Consider the following 5,230-nt stretch of genomic DNA (forward strand, 5'->3'; position numbering starts at 1 on the left):
TGAACCAACGACCGGGGAGGCAACTTTTAGCTTTTCTTTGTTTTTCTGTTTTATAGACAAATTTATCAAGAATCTACCTCCGAAATATAAATACACAATATATTAATACTTTGTAAGTAATACTAGTATCAATTACAAAAAGAACGGAAAAGAGCAATAAGGTAAAATAGCTGTCTTTTGTGTTCCCCCCGAATTGTCCCAATGCAGCAGTCCAATCCCCCAGGCCAATCAACATCCACGTTCCAGTGTCGTCATCTTTCATACAAACTTTTCGCGCCACTTACCCTTCAGAGAAGTTGCACTTCGGATGTCCCGTCTGGCCTTTGAATCGCCAGGATTTTAGGTGAGAATTTTCCTATTTCATGCGGCAGAATTCCATGTTTTACCCATGCATTACCTTCTATACCCTGCAAAGAACATTCTGTTTTGTGTCCTCGCTTATTTACGCTTATTTCTAGGTATTTCTGACAGACTTAGTCTTGAACTTGAGTTTTACCATAGGGGTATTGCGTAACCCATGTCAGGAATGTCTAGGAATGTCTGAATTTTCCTGTCAGAAATTCATTAAATTTTACAACGTCATCGTTTATCACCATCAAACATGTATTTATGTGTAAATTTTCTCCGTATTTTTGCGAATTTCCTGTCAGAAAACATTGAAAAGAGAGTGCGGGTCCATCCGCTCATTTACAAGTATGTGTATACGGTAGGCGTCCAAACATTGATATAGATAGTCGGTCAGAATTTGAAGAAACTTGATTTTTCCCCACAAGTTTGCCTCAGAATTATCGGTCAGAATGTTTTGACACATAGTAGCATAACTTCTAGGTCAATTTTAGCAGTTTTTATTGAGGAAAAATCGAGAAAAGTTGAGCGGTGTCTCGTAGCGCGGGCGCCGGGGAAACAGGTGTAAGGTCCCATGTACGTCTGTAGACAATGTCCGGTTCGAGTCTCGGGGACTAGCTACTGTAACAATTGACTCTTGATTTTAACATCGAAAGCTGCAGTAGAAAACAGTAAAATTCTAACTACTACCATTTCGTGAAACGAGTTTTGTAAATTCTCCAGGGATTCGAGAAAAAAACGTTCATTTTGGCACGACGGCGGCCGATCGTCTGACTGAGCTGTCAATCATCGTAAGGGTGCACAGTAATTGTTAGGTCAAAAGTTGCAACGAAAGTGGCGTTTTCTCACAAGTTTACCTCAGAACTGTCTTAAAAAGGGCACTGTAATTTAATAACAACACGTTTAGATCAGCTTTATCAATTTTTAACGGGAAAATACCGAGAAATGTTACGTAGCGGTCTCACGTAGTGGGGTCGCCGGGAAACAGGTGCGGGGTCCCGTGTAGCTCTGTAGGCAATACCCGGTACGGGGCTCGTGGAAGAACTACCGTTGGATTCTTGAATATAATAGCCAGTTGAAGTTATAGTTTGATTTTAGGTAGTATTTACGTTTTTGTAAATTCATTCGAAAATCCTCAAAGAAATTGATCGTAGATTTTCATTTTGGGACGAGGACGTCTGAATGAGCTGTCAATCATCATAGGGGCGGTGGTAAATGTTACGTCAGAACTTGCATATAAAATGATGTTTTCTCACAAATTTACCTCACAATTGCCGAATAAACAGTACTGAAAACCAGTAGTATAGTTTTTAGGTCAGTTTTGTCGGTTTTTATCGGGGAAAATGCCGAGGAATGTTGAGTAGCGGTCTCATGTAGTGGGGTCGCCGGGGAACAGGTGCGGGGTCCCGTGCACACCTGCAGGGAATACTCGGTACGCGGATCTCGGACTAGCTACAGTGGATACTATAGATATGATAGGTAATGGTTGCAGTTCCCATGAAAATATATGTATATTTCTGTATTGCTGGGATGATTTCTTGAATCTTTCAGAAAAATTATCAGACACCGTATCCTTACCGTAGCGTTCAACCTTTTGTTGACGGTGAGATTTTAGCGCGGCTCCGCGTAGATGGAGCCGAGTTGACGGTCCCTTCCCAAGGACAAATGCCGGGCCACGCCTCCCTTTTCTCCCCTTGGAAATATTTTTTCTGTATTTCTTGGCTGGTTTTTTTTTTTGGAATCTTTCAGATAATTATCGTAGGGATGACAGGCACCGTATCCTTACCGTAGCGTTCGACATTTTGTTTATGGTGAAATTTGGCGAGGACTCAGCCTGACGGGATCCAATCTGACGGTCCCTTCCCGAAGACAAATGTCGGGCCAAGCCTCCCTTTTCTCCCCTGGAAGATATTTTCGTGCGTACTATCATTAGGCTGATTTTTCCTAATCTTTCACGAAAATTAGCGTACTACTGACAGATACAGTGTCCTTAGCGTAGCGTCAATCTCGTGTTTTCGGTGAAATTTAGCGAGGCATCTGCTTTAATATAACCAGCTAACGGTCCCAACCGAGGACCGGACCACGTCCCTCTTTTTCTTCCCCTGAACATATTCAGATCTTTTTCATTTTGTTTTCACAAATCTCATTTTTCCTGACATGTTAATCTTTTTGGCTCTTGTACTTGACAATTGATGATGGGGGAAATCCACCGATTTTTTAACGCTGTTTACAATAAATGTTGACACCTGTTTCTAAATTCTATTACTGTACTTCCAGTTCGGCAGCGCCGCCTAGCATACCAGCAGCAAACTGCAGGTCAACTTGACAGAGGGCAAAAATGCATTCTCTTAACAGGTAAGCAATGTTCTCTTCACTATTTGCGATAGATAGAAGAAAATCTTAAGTATGTAATGTAATGTGTCATCCGAAAGGTTCTTTAAGGAATTTGAACTTACCTTTAACGAAGCAATCCCTCAAGTTGGGCCACAGACTGTTGCAGTCGATATTCTTGTTACCATGACAACATGTTAAGATAAGTCCTTGGTGCTGATATGGTTTCCTTTCACCAATAGAACACTGAAGGAGGGATGCCATCCATTCCTGTCCTCCCTGCTTTCGAAGCATCCTGGAGCTTGTCTGGGACCTGCTACAAGGTATTTTGAGACTTTGTGTCTGATTCTTACAACACTTTTTTTCACTCTGTATATGGAAAACCGTCTTGGCTTATGTAGAAATCATTTTATATCCCAAATAAAATTCTGTATAAAATGTATTTGACTCTACTGTATTAAACTGTGTTAAGGTGTCACTGAAACTTTTGTATATGTTTGCCAAACTAGTGATTTACTCTCTTTCTCCTTCCCTTTCTCTCTCTCTCTCTCTCTCTCTTTGTCTCTCTCTCTCTCTTATACAGATCCTCCTTTCAACTGATGTCACTGTTTCCTGGCTACCTAAAGGGAAGCAAGCCTCAGAAAGACAGCAAGAACAGGATAAGTAGATATCCTTTCCTTTTTATGTATCAGGATGGGGGTGTTTGGGTAACCTGAGCCAAACTCTACTTTGGTTTGCTCAATAAATGAGTTAAAAGTAGGGACCTTTTTGGAAATAAAGTGCCTTGTTCCAAAGATCTTAAATTTCATCTGATTGAAATACTGGGGTTCTGGGATAGAGCTAGTCTAAGAATAGTGCTAAGACTTAGTAGTAAGCCGCACGCACTGCTGCTGTTCCTGAGCTAACGAAGGATGTCATCATCAGCATCGATGGACTACCAGAGAGAGAGAGGACAGAAATATGTAATATTATAGCTTTTTGATGACAATGTGTCTATGAATTTACCTCGTATGTGATTTCGATTTTCTTAGTCGGTCCCTTGGTCCCTCCTGTAAGTAAAAGGATGGACTTTGAAAGATGATGAAATTGACTTGTACCAGTGTTCTGAATGATTGCACCCGTCTTGTAAGAGAAAAAGCAGAACACTGACTCAGAATTGATTTGGTTTCATCCATCTTTAATTCTTCTTTACAACCATCTTGTAAGTGAAAAGGTGGAACTAGAATCAGAATACTTTCTTTTCATCCATCTTGTATGTGAGAAGACAGGTCTTAAGGCTTTTCTTTCGATCAAATTCATCCGTCCTGTAAGTAAAAGGATGGACTGAAATATTATGAAAGTTGAATCTGGTCTAGTTTTCTGAATGTTTGCACCCGTCTTGTAAGAGAAAAGGCAGAACACTGACTCAGAAATAATTTGGTTTATTCTTTACAACCATCTTGCAAGTGAAAAGGTGGAACTAGAATCAGAATACTTTCTTTTCATCCATCTTGTATGGAAGAAGATGGCTCTTAAGATTTTTCTTTCCATCGAATTTATACATCCTGTAAGTAAAAGGATAGACTAAAAGATGATGAAAGTTGTACCCGTGTTCTGAATGTTTGCTTGAATACTTTCTTTTCATCCATCTTATATGGGAAAAGATGGCTCTTAAGACTTTTCTTTCAATCAAATCCATCCGTCTTGTATGTAATAAGAGGATGAGTAGCTATCATTGGAATTTAAGAATTGGACTGCTGAGTCGCGATTGCTCCAGAAGACACCCCCACCAAGAGGCTTCAACCACTCTACCATCATCACACATTGAATAAAGAATTAAATATTACACACTGAATAAAGATTCTCAATAACTTTCAATGCTTTTCTTTATTCCTCAATAAAGATATTCCTTCAGTAATGCTAAATGACAGAAGATTGGAAAGAATAAAACCTTAAATGATTGAGTTTGTTAAGTTGAAAGGCAGTACTTTCACCTGCCTTTGGCTGGCTCTCTGGTGTTCACATGTACTTTGACTTAGACCAGGAAAGGTGAGTTAAAAACTAAATTATATCAGGAACTTAGTTAGTAGTTGAAGCGTGTGTGATCATTCAGAGAGCAAGCTCAGTTGCCAAATTCTTTGGGGGTGGGGTGACAGAAGCAAAATTCAAATTTGAAACATCTTTTTCAAACAGGATAACAAAGTTGTGGATTTAATTCTTATCCACAAAAACTTTTATGATTTGCATAATGATGTAAATTATAAAGCTCATTAGTTAAGGACTACTTCTACGCTAGTTAAGGTAATCAATATTGTGTTAATTCTAATAATTTTTACCTAATTACAAGGCACACCCCAATTTTTAGCTGTAGTTGTATAAGGCCAAAGGACTTCTAAGTTCTGGTGAACAGAGAATTTCTTTAGCCTGACCTAATATCCTAAGTCTTAAAATTTTTCATTTGCATAATTGCTATAGGACTGTTGAAGTTCTACATCTTCGAGACAACAGCGAGCCACTACCCAGATGCCAGAGGTAAGAAATGCTTGCACTGCGCATGCGGCGTTGCGCTAATTTC

This window comes from Branchiostoma floridae, chromosome 15, assembly GCF_000003815.2.
Source record: "Branchiostoma floridae strain S238N-H82 chromosome 15, Bfl_VNyyK, whole genome shotgun sequence".
In the NCBI taxonomy this organism is placed as follows: Eukaryota; Metazoa; Chordata; class Leptocardii; order Amphioxiformes; family Branchiostomatidae; genus Branchiostoma; species Branchiostoma floridae.